The 18,519-nt window shown below is 52.4% G+C and overlaps 1 protein-coding gene across 4 annotated transcripts in view; it reads right to left on the reverse strand.

Moving 5' to 3' along the window:
* Nucleotides 1-18,519, reverse strand: part of LOC142312557 (actin-related protein 2/3 complex subunit 1A-like) — a 253,388-nt gene that overhangs the window by 36,446 nt on the left and 198,423 nt on the right. The window lies entirely within an intron of this gene.

Consider the following 18,519-nt stretch of genomic DNA (forward strand, 5'->3'; position numbering starts at 1 on the left):
AGGGTATACATAAAATCAAGTATAATAATCATGAACAATCCAAGGCACAGACTGGTACAGGAGGAGCGAGGACCCTGCCCCGAGGGCTCACAGTCTACAGCGGATGGGTGAGGGTACAGGAGGAGAGAGGACCCTGCCGCGAGGGCTCACAGTCTACAGGAGGAGAGAGGACCCTGCCCGGGAGGGCTCACAGTCTACAGGAGGAGAGAGGACCCTGCCCCGAGGGCTCACAGTCTACAGGAGGAGAGAGGACCCTGCCCGCGAGGGCTCACAGTCTACAGGAGGAGAGAGGACCCTGCCCCGAGGGCTCACAGTCTACAGCGGATGGGTGAGGGTACAGGAGGAGAGAGGACCCTGCCCCGAGGGCTCACAGTCTACAGGAGGAGAGAGGACCCTGCCCGCGAGGGCTCACAGTCTACAGGAGGAGAGGGGACCCTGCCCGCGAGGGCTCACAATCTACAGGAGGAGAGAGGACCCTGTCTGCAAGGGCTCACAGTCTACAGGGAATGGGTGATGGTACAATAGGTGAGGACAGAGCTGGTTGCGCAGTGGTCTACTGGACTGAGGGTTATTGTAGGTTGTAGGCTTGTCGGAAGAGGCGCGTCTTCAGATTCCTTTTGAAGTAGGTGAGAGTCTGATATGCTGGGGTAGAGCGTTCCAGAGTATGGGGGAGATGTGGGAGAAATCTTGTATGTGATTTTGGGAAGAGGCGATAAGAGAGGAGTGGAGAAGGAGATCTTGTGAGGATCTGATGTTGCATGTTGGTAGGTACCGAGAGAATAGGTCACAGATGTAAGGAGGAGACAGGTTGTGGATGGCTTTGTATGTCATGGTTAATATTTTGAACTGAAGCCTTTGGGCAATGGGAAGCCAGTGAAGGGATTGGCAGAGTGGCAAGGCCTGGAAATAGCAAGGGGAGAGATGGATTAAGCGGGCCGTAGAGTTTAGGATAGATTGGAGGGGTGCAAGAGTGTTGGAAGGGAGGCCACAGAGCAGGAGGTTGCAGTAGTCGAGGCGGGAGATGATGAGGGCATGCAGTAATGTTTTTGCAGATTCTTGGTTAAGGAAAGCACGGATCCGGGAGATATTTTTGAGTTGTAGTCTGCATGAGGTGAAGAGGGCTTGGATGTGTGTGTTGAAGGATAGAGCAGGGTCGAGGGTTACTCCAAGGCAATGAGCTTGTGAGACTGGGGAGAGTGAGCAACCATCAAGTTTGATGGAAAGGCTTGTTGGAGGAGATGAGTGAGGAGGAGGAAAGACAATGAACTCTGTTTTGTCCATGTTAAGCTTTAGGAATCGCGCAGAGAAGAACGATGAAATAGCAGACAGACATTGTGGGATTCTGGTTAGTAGGGACTAGGTGATGTCAGGTCCAGAGAGGTAGATCTGTGTGTCATCAGTGTAGAGGTGATACTGAAAGCCATTGGACTCTGAGCTGTACCAAGCTGAAGGTGTAGATGGAGAACAGCAGGGGTCCAAGAACTGAGCCTTGGGGGACACCGACAGATAGGGGACGAGATGAGGAGGTGGTGTGAGAATGGGAGACGCTGAATGACTGATCTGTTAGGTATGAGGAGATCCAAGATAGCGCCAAGTCTGTGATGCCCAGAGACGAGAGAATCTGTAGTAGGAGGGAATGGTCTACTGTGTCGAAGGCAGAGGACAGGTCCAGGAGGAGGAGTATAGAGTAGTGTCGCTTGGCTTTGGTGGTTAGTAGGTCATTGGTGATTTTAGTTAGGGCAGTTTCAGTGGAGTGATGCGGTCAGAAGCCAGATTGTAACCGGTCAAAAAGGGAGCAGGAGGAGAGGTGTGAGGACAATTCAAGATGGACATGCTGTTCCAGTAGTTTTGGAGCCTAGTGGAGAAGTGATACGGGGTGATAGCTAGACACAGAGCATGGGTCATGGAACGACTTTTTGAGGATGGTGTGATGGAGGCATGTTTAAAGCATGAAGGAAATACACCAGTTGTTGGTAATAGGTTTGAAGAGATGGGTTAGGGTCAGGATGAGAACTGCGGTGAGATTGGAGATGAGGTGGGACAGGAACTATTCACGTGCAAAAGTGGTGAGATGTGATATTGAGAGTAGAGAGGAGAGATGATTTGTCATGGTGGAGAAGCTGGATTTGGAGGAAGAGGGCTGAGTAGCGATGATGAGGGGCTATGGTGATTGTGGGCCAAAGCTTGCTCTGATGTTCTCAATCTTCTGCTTGAAGAAAGAGGCAAAGTCTTCAGTTGAGATGAGAGGAGAGGGAGGTGGTGCTGGAGGACGGAGGAGAGGAGAGGGAGGTGGTGCTGGAGGACGGAGGAGAGGTGAAAGTGTTGAATAGCTGTTTAGGGTTGTGAGAGAGGATATGAGGGGTGAGAAGTAGGTTTGTTTTGCAGCAGTGAGTGTGGACTTCAAGGTGGTGAGGGACTTTTTATATGCAATGAAGTGCTCAGTGGAATGAGACCTCTTCCATCTGCGTTCAGCAATTCTGGAAGCCCGTCTCAGTTCTTTAGTCTGGCTCGTGTGCCAGGGTTGCCTGTTGATCGTGCGGGTTTTGGTGTGTGTGAGGGGGCAGCTAATTCAAGAGCTGTAGAGATTGTAGTGTTGTATAAAGTGGCTGCAGCATCTGCGTCATATAAGGAAGAGGGAGAAGGGACTCAGAGTGAATGTAAGTCAAGGTGTTTGAGATTTCTGCAAGGATGTGAAAGTTTGTGGAGGAGGGTTGTGTACTTGGAGAAGAGAGGGAAGAGAATGTGAGTAGGTTGTTGTCAGACAGGGAGAGAGGTGAGTTAGAGAGGTTAGATAGGGAGCAGAGGCGGGTGAAGATGAGGTCCATTGTGAGTAGCAGAAGAGGACCACTGAGTCAGGCCAAAAGAGGATATGAGTGTTAAAGTTGTAATAGATTATCATCAGCCAGAAGATATGCAGTGATCAGTCATTCATTATCAGCAGTCAGGAGACAAGAACACTCACCTGAGTCTGATCCATGCACTCCCTAACATCCCTAGACGAGCCCTTCCCGCCGTGCACCCTTATGTGCCTAGGCCCTCGCTGGCACTGAACTCACCCTGGCTAGTGAGTAGGTCAGTGAGCCACTGGTCTCGCTACTGTAATAATACAACACAAGGAAGGTGAGGCAAATGGGTGGGAAAAACCCCAAAAAATATCACTCCACAGCTTCTCCAACAGGACAATTCTCAGCTGCAACCAAAATGACACCTCAGATTCTCCAGAGACAGGCTCCTTGAAAGCTGAAGGGAGTGGTGATAAGATGCTACTGCTGCGATTAGGGCTCTGAGTAATTTCACCCAGAAGAAAAAGGGTCTTTAGCCCCTTCAGCATTAAATGAAAGTAAATCCACTCCAATAGAGGATAATAGTTAAGTGGGCTCCAATGAGGAACCACTATCAATTAAGCGCTCAGACCTCCTGATCACAGATCCCCAGAGATAACTTGCGGATGTGACACAAAGTCATTAATTCTACATAAATAAAGCACCAGATCCATCATTAGTAAATAGGTCACCAGAACTACCATCTGTGTATGAATACATGACCAGAACCACCATCAGAACATGAGTATGCCACCAGAACCACCAGCAGTACATGAGTACATAACCAAAACCATCATCAGTAATTAAATACAACACCAGTGCCAAATTCAGAACATGAATATGTTGCCAAAACCACCATCAATACATAAATACATCACCAAAACTATCATCAGTAAATAAACACCAGTAACATCATCACTACATGAATATAAGAGGAGAACCACGCTCAGTACATGAAAACTATGAATACATCAACAGAACCACCATCAGTACATGAAAACTATGAATACATCAACAGAACCACCATCAGTACATGAAAACTATGAATACATCAACAGAACCAGCATCAGTACATGAAAACATCAAGCAAATCATCATCAAGAAATACAACACCAGTGGCATCATCTCTAAATGAATGTCACCAAAACCACAATCAGTACATGAATACATCACCAGAACTAACATCAGTACATTAATACATCATCAGAAAATAAAACACAAATGCCAGCATCAGTATATGAATATCTCCCTAGAACCACCGGATGCTCGGATGTGTTTAAGTCGACTAATGAGTCTAATGAAAGGGAATGGGACATTCAGGGGCTTCCAAAGACATGACATCATCATATGGGCGGTCCCATAGTGTTTAAAGGCACAGTACTCTTAGTGGATGGAAACTTCTCACTGTGCAAAAAGTAATAAAAATGCCTGAAAACATTCTCTCTCTCATTATTCTGGCATTTGGCAAATAGAAAGAATTTTGGTTCCTAATTGACTTGAAATCAAAAGAAATCTTTCCTGTTTTATGTCAGATGGTGAAAAAAACCTGCAGATGTGTCTGTATAGAGAGCGGAGGGAAAACGTGCACATGTGTCTATATAGAGAGGAAGGGAAAACCTGCAGATGTGTCTGTATAGAGAGGAAGGGAAAACCTGCAGATGTGTATAGAGAGCGTAAAGGAAAACCTGCAGATGTGTCTGTATAGAGAGCGGAGGGAAAAACCTGCAGATGTGTCTGTATAGAGAGCAGAGGAAAAAACCTGCAGATGTGTCTGTATAGAGAGTGGAGGGAAAAACCTGCAGATGTGTCTTTATAGAGAGCGGAGGGAAAATCCTGCAGATATATCTGTATAGGGAGCAGAGGGAAAAAACCTGCAGATGTGTCTGTATAGAGAGCGGAGGGAAAATCCTGCAGATATATCTGTATAGGGAGCAGAGGGAAAAAACCTGCAGATGTGTCTGTATAGAGAGCGGAGGGAAAAACCTGCAGATGTGTCTTTATAGAGAGCGGAGGAAATAACCTGCAGATGTGTCTGTATAGAGAGCGGAGGGAAAAACCTGCAGATGTGTCTGTATAGAGAGCGGAGGGAAAAACCTGCAGATGTGTCTGTATAGAGAGCAGAGGAAATAACCTGCAGATGTGTCTGTATAGAGAGCGGAGAATGGAAAAGCTTGCAGATGTGTCTGTATAGAGAGCGGAGAATGGAAAAACTTGCAGATGTGTCTGTATAGAGAATGGAGGATGGAAAAACTTGCAGATGTGTCTTTATAGAGAGCGGAGGAAAAAACCTGCAGCTATGTCTGTATAGAGAGCGGAGGAAATAGCCTGCAGATGTGTCCATATAGAGAGCGGAGGAAATAACCTGCAGATGTGTCTGTATAGAGAGCGGAGGATGGAAAAACTTGCAGATGTGTCTGTATAGAGAGCGGAGGATGGAAAAACTTGCAGATGTGTCTTTATAGAGAGCGGAGGAAAAAACCTGCAGATGTGTCTGTATAGAGAGAGGAGGAAAACCTGCAGATGTGTCTGTATAGAGAGAGGAGGAAATAGCCTGCAGATGTGTCTGTATAGAGAGCAGAGGGAAATTCCTGCAGAACTGTCTGCATAGAGAACGGAGAGAAAATCTGCAGATGTGTCTGTATAGAGAGCTGGGGGACACTGAGGGTTTACACTGTACATCATCAGCCAGGGGACATGCTGGTATCATACATCTTCAGGACAGAGTTTTATCATCCGCACACATCACTCATGTGGCCTCCACTGCTCTCAGGTTGTTGCTCCTTTGACTTGGAGCCCACCGTCCGCCATTTGCATCCACCCCTCTATACCCACTGTGACGGGGTGTACAGCAGAGCAAGGAGAGACAACAAGCCGAGGATGATCCAACAGGTTTACTAACAGGAATACAGGAACAGCACACGACAAGTCCAAATAAAACAGATTCGGGGGCACCTCCCGATAATCCAAAGTGCCAGATCACAACGTAATAGTCCTTTTCAGAGTCCCAGAAATCCCACACAATCCACTGGACGGCGAGATCTGTCCGCAGATTCAGATCTCGCTCCCTTCCTTTTCAAAACTCAGCTCCCAACTGCACTTAGAAACAGGAGTGTATTGTCTGAGCTCGTGGGCCCGCCCCTCAAGGGTAGGGGTCTATGCAATGGTTGGGCCCACTAGAAGATTCTAGAAGGTTGGCTCCGAGATGTCTACAGGTTTGTGTAGTTGGCGTTATCCACTGCTTACGAAACAATGAGAAGTTCCCCTGGCTGTGTGGACAAGAGATAATTGCATTATGGGCCCAGAGACACAGGAGATGGGGGGAAGGTATGGTTACTTACATCCCAAGACATTTCAAAGTGTTCAGTAAGTACAACCAAAGGAAAGTGACATCACATCCTGACATAGTATTACAGCAAATACAGTGAGAAGGTAAAATACATCATGACAATTCCTTCCCCTCCCAACTTGTGTACGTACTAGGGACCTCTACAGGTCGCTGGTTAAGTACACGCAGGCATGGCTGACAGGACTCAAGGCTCCTCTTGCCTGGACAGTCCATCTGCATTTTGGTGTTGGCTGCCCCTTCTATATTGTATGGTAAAGTTATAGGGCTGCAGAGCCAGGCTCCATCGCAGTAATCGTCCATTGTCCCCAGAGACTCTGTTCAGCCAGGTGAGGGGATTGTGATCAGTAACCACAGTGAATTCCCGTCCATACAGATACGGCCGTAGTTTCTTAAGGGCCCACACTACAGCCAGACATTCCTTCTCAACAGTTGCATAGGCCACTTCTCGGTCCAGCAGTTTCCGGCTGAGATAGGCGATGGGGTGCTCGTCCCCAGCTGCATTCACCTGGCTGAGGACAGCTCCCAGTCCATAAGCAGAGGCATCCGTTTGCACAATGAATCTCCTCTTGTAGTCTGGAGCAGCCAGGACAGGATCGCAGATCAGAGCATCCTTCAGCCGGTTAAAAGCCTCATCACAGGCTGGAGTCCAGATCACCAGCCGGGGCATCGTTTTCTTGGTCAGGTCGGTAAGAGGCTTGGCCACAGTACTGAAATGAGAAACAAATTTTCGGTAATAACTGGCAGTGCCCAGAAAAGCCATAACCTGTTTCTTAGTTTGGGGTACAGGCCAGTCTCTAATAGCCTGGATTTTGGCAGGCTCAGGACGGAGCTTCCCTACTCCCACTCTATGCCCTAGGTACTGGACTTCCTCCATCCCCAATTGGCATTTATCGGGTCGAATAGTTAGGCCGGCTGCAAGAATCAGGTCCAGAATAACGGCTACTTGATTCAGATGTTCCTCCCATGTGTGGCTGAAGACGGCGATATCATCCAAGTAGGCACAAGCAAAGTCACCACATCCCCGGAGGATCTGGTCCACCATTCTCTGGAAGGTGGCCGGGGCATTTTTCATACCAAAAGGCATGCTTAGAAATTCATACAGACTAAAGGGGGTTATAAAAGCGGACCGTTCTCTCCCTTCCTCCGTTAGAGGGATCTGCCAGTATCCCTTACTGAGATCCAAGGTAGTGACATATCGGGACCCAGCCAGTCGGTCTAGAACTTCGTCAATACGAGGCATTGGGTAAGGATCGCTGACGGTATGGTCGTTTAGTCGCCGATAGTCCACACAAAATCGAGTACTCCCATCCTTCTTGGGAACTAACACCACAGGGGAGGCCCAAGGGCTATGGGAGGTCTGGATTACCCCAAGCTGTAACATCTCCTCCAGCTCATGCTGCATGGTGTTTCGAACTGATTCAGGTACCCGGTAAGGAGCCTGTTGTATGGGACGAATGCCCTGAGTGTTCACAGGATGTTGGGTGACGGTGGTTCGACCTGGTTGGGATGAGAAAGCAGCCCATCTCTATTGAAGCATTGAAGCACTTCCAGCATCTGGATTTTCTGTAGGGAATCCAGGTGATCTCCCAGGGGAACCTGTTCCACAGTGGATGGGGCTCTCGCTGCTTCCACGAGATCAGGTAGAGAGTCCTCATCCTCTTAACCATCTTCTGAAGCCAACCGACAGCTTGCTATCATTGGAATGTTCCGGTCATGGTACTCCTTAATCAAATTCACATGGACAGTCTTTTGCCTTAGCCCCTGATCATCTAAAGCAAGAAGGTAATTGGTATCATTCAGTTTTCTGAGAACCCGGAAGGGACCCTCCCATGTGGTCTGCAATTTATTCTGCCGATGGGGAACAATCATTAAGACTTGTTGTCCTTCTACAAACTCCCGACAGCGTGCTTTACGGTCATACCATGTCTTCTGTCTGGTTTGAGCCATACGCAAATGACTCTGGGCAAAACTAGCAAGTTGGGCCAGGGTTTCTCGCAACTTTAGGACATAAGGGACAACAGGGGCTCCTGTATCTTCAACTTGCCCCTCCCAGTATTCCTTGAGCAGGGTTAAGGGTCCTCGGACCTTTCTTCCATAGAGTAGTTCAAAGGGGGAGAACCCAGTGGACTCCTGGGGAACTTCCCGATAGGCAAACAAGAGATGGGGTAGGTACTTCTCCCAGTCTGAATCTCGGTCCGTGAAAGCCCTCAGCATATTCTTCAGAGTGCCATTGAATCGTTCACAAAGTCCATTTGTTTGGGGATGATACGGGGTCGTTTGGATTGCTCATACTCCACAGGTGCGCCACAGACACTGGACCAACTCTGACATGAACTGGGAACCTTGGTCCGACAAGATCTCACTGGGGAATCCTACTCTGGTAAAAATAATAACCAAGGGCATCGGCCACCTTGACTGCAGAAATACTTGACAAGGCCACGGCTTCTGGATATCGGGTGGCATAGTCCACAACAGTGAGAATGTACTGCTTTCCAGATTTACTTGGTTTAGCCAGAGGTCCAATGATATCAACAGCTACTCTTTGAAAGGGTTCTTCTATTATAGGGAACGGTTGCAGGGGTGCCTTTGGGTGATCTACGGGTCGCCCTCTACGCTGACATATGTCACAAGTTTGGCAGAAATGCGCCACTGCTTGGGAAATCCCCGGCCAATAAAAAGGTTGAGTCAATTGTCTCTCGGTGCGGGTTTTGCCTTGATGGCCAGCCGTAGGAATGTCATGAGCCAGGTGTAATAGGGGAATTCTGTACTTCTGAGGAACAATCAACTGTTTGCTATAAGTCCAGGGCTTATCTAGGGAGTCGGCATTGGCAACCCGATACAGAAGTCCATTTTCTCTGATAATTCTTTCTCCGTTCTCCCCTAGCTGCCCTATTTCAGCCCGAGTTCTAAAACTAGCAAGGGTGGGGTCAGTCTCTACTTCTTGTCTAAACTGAACTTTATCCCAAGTAACATTTATATTATCCCCACAAGAAGAATCACTCACCAGCTGTAATGGCAATTCTGGTGGCCTCATTTCCATGGATGGGTTGTACACATCCACATGGGCTGCTCTCTTGGCTTGACTTCTGGTTACCGCACCGACAAAGTGGCAATGAAGATTCCCCACATCAGGCACAGAATCCAGCTCTTCTCCTGGTGAAGGTGTGACGCCCTGGGCAAGCCAGGGGTCACAGGTCATTACACCACCACACCCTACATCCCAGTTAGGAACACCAAAGCTAACCAAAAATCCTTGTTGCCTTCCTCCAGAGGCTGATGTTCACACCAGGGGGTGGGCCAGGCGGTTGGCTCCGCCCACCGAGGAGGACACAGCTCTGGAGGCGGGAGAAACCAGGCAGAACAGTTAGGGGAGTGAAGGAGTAAACAGCTAAGATGAGTTAAGGAAGTGAAAGTGAAGTGAAGTGGTAAAGGAGGAAAGCAAGTGAGGTGACAGAAAGGAAGCCTGAAGTAGTCCAGCTGTGTGCAGGACAGGTCAGCAAGGTCAGCAACGGCGGTGACTGTCTGGAGGGGGACCGTTTGGAAGTTCCTGGAAGGACCGCGGACGGGTAGTGGCCCGCCGGTCTGGAGCAGTGTTCCGAAGGACAGTCAGCACCAGGGCAGGGGCCTCTCGGACCCCGGCAAGGCTAGGAGTCGCCATAATTTGCCAAATCCGTCAGTGAAGGGGACGTAGATCCCCCAACAACCAAGTCCCGATTGAAGGCAACAGCCCAACCAGAGTAGGAGAGACACCGCCACCGCCAAGGCACCAGTTACTCAGGGCCAGCGCCTGCGGGCAAAGAGTAGAGCTCCTCCGGTCCAGCTTGAAGCCGGGGAGCGGGTTACCGGTGGGAACCCATCGCTACCAACACAGAAACAAAGGTGCAAGGAAAAGGGACATCACCGTCACCTACTGGGAGAGCAAGTGCAGCCGTCCGTGGGAACCGTCCCTCCAGCCGTGTGGTTTACCGTAAAACTGTGTCAACGTCTCAGGCTGAGTGAGTACCACAGTGCCGCAAGGCACAGCGCTGCCCCCGCGTCCCTGCGCCCACCAGGCCCTGCACCTCCCTCACCATCACTGGGCCCCGGGATCACCAACCCCTACCCACGGAGGGGCAACGCAACACCTAGCTGCTCCGCATCACCATCCCCGGGATCCCCATATTGAGCAGCGGTGGTGAAGTCACCACAACCGTGGGTGGCGTCACGGACAATAAACAATTCCCACACCCAACAAACCCCTTTCACTCACGGGCGAGGAGTGCCGCTCGAGAACCCCCGGGATCCGGCCCACAGCTCGAGCCACCACTGAGCAGCAGCTGCCGGACCCGAGCAGAAGGGGTGAGCGTAGTGTGCTGACACCCTCCTCCCCACCCGCGACAACTTGGCGTCACGAACAGGATCTTACCGCTTTGCCGTTTGGTAGAGGTGCGCCTTGTTACCGCCGGAGGTATCCGGCTGAAAAATTTCAGAAGTCGCCATCTTTGGCGCGAAAAGTTCCCGCTCGAGAGTCTTCTCGAGTAGCAGAGGCGCGAAGGCCAAAACCCCGCCCCGAGAGAGGAGGGGCCGGAAAGAGCTAAGGGGGACGGAAACAAGATGTCTGCGCCCGACGGAGCCGCTGGAGGAGCGGTGGTCGCAGCCGCAGCGGCACCCGCGGATGGGAATGGGCCTGCCCAGGTCCCGGCCGTACCGGCGGGAGGTGCCGCGGCCCCCGAGCTCGCTCAGGTCATGCCGTTCTCCTTGCCCTATGCGCCCGGAGCTGCCTGGCTACCGCAGTATGACGGGAAACCGGATGCCCTACAGGCCTTCCGGAAAAAGCTTAACCCGTTGCTAGAGCTGTACCCCCTGACTGATAAGCAACGTGCAGCGATAGTGCTAGGCCAGTTAACCGGTGCGGCTGAGCAGGAAGCGGAGACCTGGGCCGAGGGGGACCGGCTCTCTGTAGCCACCATCTTTGAAAAGCTACAGACTGCCTTCGAGACCCGGACTGAAGCTGAGCTGAGGATGCAGTTTTACCTGTGCCGGCAACGAGCTGGGGATAGCATTCGGGACTATGCTTTACGTCTGCAGACCGCCCTCCGCACGCTGAAGCGGGTGAATTCTATTAATGAGGCGGATAGCAACAAGATGTTAGTGGAGCAATTTGCGCAGGGGATGAGGTCCCCTGAGGATCGTAAACAACTCCGACTGTGGGCCCTGGAACACCCTGATGTGGACTTTGCTGTGTTAAAGGAGCGGGCCATTAAAGCACTACAGCCCCCAGCTGCAGAAGTTCGGGAACCTGCCCCGTGGCCCGTCGAGACGGCCCCCGTTGTGGCGGCCCCTGCCTTACCAACCTCTCCAATACCTGCAGCCCCGAGCAGCACAGTGGAAGAACTGGCAGCCCAGGTCCGTCGCATGGACGGAGACCTTGCCAAAATCCTTGCTGCACTGCAACCTCTGACCAGATCTCAGCCTCCAGCACAGATACAGCTTGCTGATAGTCCCGAGGATGTTCCCTGGATGCAGCGGAAAAGTGCTAACAACCCGCGGAGCAGACCTCCAATCTGCTACAAGTGCCGTAAGCCGGGCCATTACTTCCGACAGTGCCCATTAAACGAGCAACCCCTGGGGCCCCGGGCCAATCCTCAGGAGTAGAACATCGTGGCCCCCCGGACTGGCGGGACCGATATATCGGGGCCCGCCCCATCATCCCCGTGGCTGTGGATGGCATACCAGTGATGGCTCTCTTGGACACCGGATCACAGGTAACCACCATACCGTACACGTTGTACCAGCGGTATTGGGCCATAGACGAGCTGGCACCCCCAGATAATAGTATAACGCTGATTGCCGCTAATGGACTTCCATTGACCCAGGTGGGGTATAAACAAGTGGCTAGGACAGTGGGGCAAGCTGAACTGCAACACCAGGGTATGATTGTGATCATGAATGAACCCAGTGATCATAACCCGAAAATAGTGCTGGGAACCAATGTGATGGAGCACTGCATGGCTGATGTGTTGACCCTATTGCAACAGCTAGCCGCCACAGCGGCAGGGAGCCGGCAGAGGGCTGTGCAGCGTGAGATCCGAGCCCTGATGTACCGCCAGCATGTAAGCTCAACAGGAGGGGAGATTGGTGGAGGGAGAGTGATGGATGTTGCTCCATTGACTGTGCCCCCTAGGAGTAAGATGATGATTTGGTGTAGGGCAGCAGTAGGGCCTCCGGGGCGTGACTACCCTGCTATGATGGAGCCCATGCCCTCCGAGCACTGGCCCGCTGTAATGGCCGCCAGAGGGGTGGTGGATGTAAAGAAAGGGAGAGTGCCTGTGAGGGTGTTGAACTGTGGGGAGGAAGAAGTCAGGCTTCCCCGGTATGCCACTATTGCCAAGCTGCTCACCTTGGACCCCCACACCATCCACGAAGCCAGTCCCTCAGTGTCCCCACCTAACACCAGCACTTCCCCGCCTCAAGGGGTGGTAAAGGAGTGGCACCAACAGCTACACGTGGGTACTGACGATACTCCTACACATCACAAAGCAGGGGTGTACAGGGTGGTGCAGGAGTATGAACAGGTTTTCAGTAAACATCCACTAGACTTTGGGCGGATCAAAGGGGTCCAACACCACATCCCCACCGGCGAACACCCCCCTATCAAAGAGAGGTACAGGCCTATTCCCCCGGCGCATTACCAGTGTGCCAAAGACATGCTGAGGAATATGAAGGAGGCAGGGGTTATTCAGGACAGCTGTAGTCCCTGGGCCGCTCCGTTGGTACTGGTTAAAAAGAAGGATGGTACCATGCGGATGTGTGTGGACTACCGGAAGATTAATCAGATCACCCATAAAGATGCCTACCCACTGCCTCGTATTGAAGAATCTTTGGCCGCACTGAGAACTGCAAATTACTTCTCTACCCTTGACCTCACCAGCGGATATTGGCAAGTGGCAGTAGCACCGGAGGACCGGAAGAAAACCGCCTTCACCACTCCGATGGGGCTCTGTGAATTCAATAGTATGCCGTTCGGGCTGTGCAACGCGCCAGGAACCTTCCAACGGCTGATGGAGTGCTGTCTGGGACACCTAAACTTCGAGACCGTCCTATTGTATTTGGATGATGTGATTGTTTACTCCCAGACGTATGAAGCCCATCTGGAGCACCTGGCCGAGGTGTTCGCGTCCCTTGCCAAATACGGGATGAAATTGAAGCCTTCTAAGTGTCACCTGCTGAAACCCAGAGTGCAGTACCTGGGGCACGTGGTAAGTGCAGAGGGTGTCGCCCCCGACCCTGAGAAGATCACTGCCATCCAGGGCTGGCCGAGACCAACCACCGTGAGGGAAGTAAGGCAGTTTCTGGGCCTGGTGGGGTACTACCGGCGCTTTATCAAAGGGTACACGAAGATGGCTTCCCCCATGCAAGATCTCCTCGTGGGACAGACCAAAGGTGGTAGACCCCTAGGGACCCCACTGGTGTGGGAGGAAACGCATGAAGAATCCTTCTGCCAGCTGAAGGCGGCCTTGACTGGGGAAGAAGTCTTAGCATATCCTGATTATGGCTGCCCATTCATCCTTCATACTGACGCCAGCAATGTGGGACTGGGAGCAGTCCTGTCCCAGGTCCAGGATGGGAAGGAGAAAGTGATAGCTTATGCTAGCCGCAAGCTTAGGCCAACTGAAAGGAACCCCGAGAACTACAGCTCCTTCAAGCTCGAGCTCCTGGCGTTGGTGTGGGCTATCACCGAGCGGTTCCGCCACTATTTGGCTGCCGCAAAATTCACCGCTTTTACGGACAACAATCCGTTGACCCACCTGGACACAGCTAAGCTGGGCGCATTGGAGCAGCGGTGGGTGGCCCGGCTAGCCAACTACGACTTCACCATCAAGTACCGAGCTGGTCGTGTCAACATCAACGCTGATGCACTCTCCCGAATGCCCCATTTGTCAGAGGAAGGGGGCGAGGATGATGACCTCGAGGAGATTGAGCTGCCTGCATTTCACCAGCCACCAACTGAGAAGGTACAAATATACCAACAACGGGTGGATCTGGACCCCCGGCCCAGTCAGGAATGGCAGGAAGCTCAAAACAAGGCGCCGGCTGTCCGCCTCGTCAAGACCCTGGTGGAACAAGGTGCTGTAGGAATAGACCCCGCTGCTCCAGCTGAAGCCCAACGCTTGTGGAAGGAACGGAAACGGCTTTATCTGCATCAAGGGAAGCTGTACCGGGAGCTGATCAACCCGAAGACCCATGAGAAAATTTGCCAGTTGGTTATTCCCCAAGCTGATGTGGCTACTGTTCTACGGGCGTACCATGATGGTGCTGGACACTTCGGGTGGAAGAAGCTGGAGATGCTGTTGAGAGAGCGGTTCTACTGGAGTGGGATGCGGGAGTCGGTAGAAGCCTGGTGCCGAGAGTGTGGTCCTTGCACGCTGAGAAGGAAGGATGAGACCAGCCAGAGGACGCCCCTACACCCAATCATCACACATCAACCGCTGGAGCTGGTCGCCCTAGACCATGTCAAGCTCACCCCCAGCAGAAGTGGGTATGCCTACGCGTTGACCATCGTAGACCACTATTCAAGATTCATGGTGGTTGTCCCTGTCAAGGACCTAACTGGACGAACTGCTGCTCGAGCGTTCCAAGCGTATTTCTGCCGTCCACATGGGTATCCAGAAAAAGTGCTTACTGACCAAGGCCCGGCTTTTGAAGCGGAGGTGTTCCATGAGTTCTGCCAGTTGTACGGCTGTAAGAAGATCCGGACCACCCCTTACCATGCCCAGACCAACGGCATGTGTGAGAAGATGAACCACTTGGTCCTGGGACTCCTCAAGACGTTACCGCTGGAAGAGCGGAACCTGTGGCCGGAGAAGCTACCCGACTTGGTTGATATGTATAATAATATCCCGTCCAGCTCGACAAAGTGCACCCCAGCATACCTGATGAGGGCTCGTCCCGGCCGTCTGCCAGTGGACCTAGAAATCGGGTTGGAGTCCCCAGAAGCACTCCCTTCGACAGCTGAATGGGAAACTCGGCGGAGAGCACAATACCGGCAGATCCGGGAGTATGTGGAGAAGAATCTCAGTCGAAGCCGAGAACAGCAGGAGCAGCGATTCAACCAGAAAGCGTCTGCGGGCCCTTTCCAGCCAGGAGATGTGGTGTTAAAACGGAAGAGGAAGACCCACAAGCTGGATGATCAATGGGAACCAATCCCCTACGTCATACAATCCACAGGGTGGGAAGATGGGAAGGCCTACCAGATCAGTCGTGACCAAGGGGGCACCTTGGCCACAGTTTCCCGAGACCATCTGAAAAGGTGCCCACCAGCATTGAGGACAACGGCTGAAGTACCAGTTCCTCCACCAGCGGAGAAGGCAAAAGAGGTGATCCACACTGTGATGGGTGACTTCCCAGCAGACTGGCCTACACAGAACGGCGCTGTGATTCTTCCAGTGATACTGTTCCCACAACCCGTGGATGAAGAAGCGGTGGAAGCGGTCGACCGTGAGCCAGAACCATTGCCAGTGCCCAGGGATGAACCTGTACCCAGCTCCCCTATGCCTCCACCTGCCCCACACGATAGAAGGGAGGAGGAACCGGTTGTTCCCTCTGCCCCATTGCATAGCCCCACTGACACCGGGCCCCGAAGGTCCACCCGTCCCAACCTAGGTAGACCCCCACTTAGGTACAGGGAGACTGTCCTTTAAAGAAGGGGGGGGTCAGAAAGTTTGTGTGAACTGTTGTTTAAAGGTTTGAAAAGTTTGCAGAAAATGAAGAAAAATGATAATACTGAGTACTTTACCTGATTGTCTTTGTGATTTGCAACCGGCTGGAGCCGGCACCGTTGTCCCCGTGGGGACCGTTTAAAAAGTTGCATGGAGGACTTTCCATGGACAAGCCCGTGAACTTGCAGGGCAACCACAAACGTTAGTGGCTTGTAAATAAGTTGTTTACCGTTACCGTTTTCCGCAATGCCGCCTCCGGAGAAGCAGGTTGGAGGGAGGGCCCTCAGCAGAGCAGGCTGGGGCCCAGCCACCAAAGGAACCGGTGGCTACCCTCTGGAGGGGAAGGACAGATCCCGCTCGGGTACCGTGTGCTGGACTGTGGGTCAAGGGGTGCTGCCTGGGCTTTAGGGGCAGCATCAGGGCCAGGTTGCTTGGGTGGGAGAGAGCGGAAACCGTAACCGTAAACCGTTATGAAACGTTTAAGTAATGTGCCTCCCGTTAAGGGAAGATTTATTAAAAATGTATATATGTTACCGTTTACAATGTTATGTTTTACAGAAAAATAAAACCGGTGTTGGACGGGCAGCCCGCGGACGGTCTGCATTTTGCTAAGGGGGAATGTGACGCCCTGGGCAAGCCAGGGGTCACAGGTCATTACACCAACACACCCTACATCCCAGTTAGGAACACCAAAGCTAACCAAAAATCCTTGTTGCCTTCCTCCAGAGGCTGATGTTCACACCAGGGGGTGGGCCAGGCGGTTGGCTCCGCCCACCGAGGAGGACACAGCTCTGGAGGCGGGAGAAACCAGGCAGAACAGTTAGGGGAGTGAAGGAGCAAACAGCTAAGATGAGTTAAGGAAGTGAAAGTGAAGTGAAGTGGTAAAGGAGGAAAGCAAGAAAGGTGACAGAAAGGAAGCCTGAAGTAGTCCAGCTGTGTGCAGGACAAGTCAGCAAGGTCAGCAACGGCGGTGACTGTCTGGAGGGGGACCGTTTGGAAGTTCCTGGAAGGACCGCGGACGGGTAGTGGCCCGGCGGTCTGGAGCAGTGTTCCGAAGGACAGTCAGCACCAGGGCAGGGGCCTCTCGGACCCCGGCAAGGCTAGGAGTCGCCATAATTTGCCAAATCCGTCAGTGAAGGGGACGTAGATCCCCCAACAACCAAGTCCCGATTGAAGGCAACAGCCCAACCAGAGTAGGAGAGAGACCGCCACCGCCCAGGCACCAGTTTCTCAGGGCCAGCGCCTGCGGGCAAAGAGTAGAGCTCCTCCGGTCCAGCTTGAAGCCGGGGAGAGGGTTACCGGTGGGAACCCATCGCTACCAACACAGAAACAAAGGTGCAAGGAAAAGGGACATCACCGTCACCTACTGGGAGAGCAAGTGCAGCCGTCCGTGGGAACCGTCTCTCCAGCCGTGTGGTTTACCGTAAAACTGTGTCAACGTCTCAGGCTGAGTGAGTACCACAGTGCCGCAAGGCACAGCGCTGCCCCCGCGTCCCTGCGCCCACCAGGCCCTGCACCTCCCTCACCATCACTGGGCCCCGGGATCACCAACCCCTACCCACGGAGGGGCAACGCAACACCTAGCTGCTCCGCATCACCATCCCCGGGATCCCCATATTGAGCAGCGGTGGTGAAATCACCACAACCGTGGGTGGCGTCACGGACAATAAACAATTCCCACACCCAACAAACCCCTTTCACTCACGGGCGAGGAGTGCCGCTCGAGAACCCCCGGGATCCGGCCCACAGCTCGAGCCACCACTGAGCAGCAGCTGCCGGACCCGAGCAGAAGGGGTGAGCGTAGTGTGCTGACACCCTCCTCCCCGCCCGCGACAAAGGTGTCTGTAGATAATGAACAGGCAAAGGCAGTCTGTAGCTGTTCTGCCTCCGAACACCTGGACATTGGAATTGCATGTGCCCAGGCTGCCTACATCCATAACATCTGCGCTCCGGGATTCTTCCTCCACGTCGTATTCCCAAAGGTGGAGCAGGAATAATGCGAGGCACAGTCACACGAAGGTCCCCATGAGTTGATGGTCTAGGGTGATGGTGAACATTGGGGCCAGAAGGACCAGGGGCCGCCAGCGTTGGGGGGCTGGTGGTTTTTTTCTTGCTGAGTAGTAGTTTTTTCCACTGAGGCTTGATGGTGAGAGCCTCATCAGCTAGAGCTGCAATTTCCTCCACAGTGGCTGGTCTCCTTTCACGCACCCATTCCCGGATCTCAGCGGGGCACTTGAAGTAAAACCGCTCTTTTAGGAGGACCTGGAGGACGGTCTCCAAGGTTAAGGCCTCCTCTGCCTCCAGCCAACGATGCCACAGATGTTTGAGTTTGTGGGCATACATCTTGAAAGACACTTCCTCATCACATACTAAAGTACGGAACTGAGTCCTGTAAGTGTCTGGGATTACAGCATAATGTTCTAGAATAGTCTGTTTAATATCCACATACTCACAGTTCCACCGACGGTCCATAGCTCTATAGGCTGCGGCAGCTCCACTTTCTAAGAGCCCAACCAGATGCCGGACGCGCTCCGTTTCTGGGACTTCCATTAATTGACACTGATGCTCAAAGTCCTGGAAGAAGCCCTCAATGTCACCAGCAGCCTCATTAAACTGCTTGAAGTCTTTGCGGGACACTCTGGGAAGTTCCCTC

This window comes from Anomaloglossus baeobatrachus, chromosome 5, assembly GCF_048569485.1.
Source record: "Anomaloglossus baeobatrachus isolate aAnoBae1 chromosome 5, aAnoBae1.hap1, whole genome shotgun sequence".
Taxonomy (NCBI): Eukaryota; Metazoa; Chordata; class Amphibia; order Anura; family Aromobatidae; genus Anomaloglossus; species Anomaloglossus baeobatrachus.